Below are 601 nucleotides of genomic sequence, written 5' to 3' on the forward strand. Positions count from 1 at the left end.
TTTTCATGAGGAATCAGAGAGGCTCTGGTTGTTCCTTGTAAGGAACTAGAGGGGCTCTGGTTGGTCCTCATTGGTTGGACCAGAGGATTTTGGTTATTAATTTGAAGGATGAGCAAGTTTTTACTATATATGCTATTTGGATTAAAGGTTTTGTATCTTTTATTAAGAGCTTTTACGTCAAAATCGTATTTTAGATGTTTTAAGAAAAAGAGTTTTATACTTAGAATCTTTTTATGAAAAACAGACCAGAGAAGCTCTGGTTGACTTACACGTTGAACCAGAGGGGCTCTAGTTGGTCTTGTCTTTTGAACCAGAAGCTCTGGTTAATACAACCAGAGGCTCTGGTCGAACATGAACTTTTTATAAATTGCTCGTTTTATGAAAAAGGCTATCTTATTGGTTGAAGGTTTATCTAAAGACCATTTTTGAGAAATTATATGACTCAAAGGTGCTGGTTAGTACAACCAGAGGCTCTGGTCGTGAAGACCAGAAGCTCTGGAAGAGAGACCAGAGGGGCTCTGGTCCTGAATGTCGAATTATATTCTAAGTGTGGTGTGAAACCAGCGGCTCTGGTCGTGAAGACTAGAAGCTCTGGAAGAGA

Source organism: Cynara cardunculus, assembly GCF_001531365.2.
Source record: "Cynara cardunculus var. scolymus isolate 2C chromosome LG 13, CcrdV1, whole genome shotgun sequence".
Classification (NCBI taxonomy): Eukaryota; Viridiplantae; Streptophyta; class Magnoliopsida; order Asterales; family Asteraceae; genus Cynara; species Cynara cardunculus.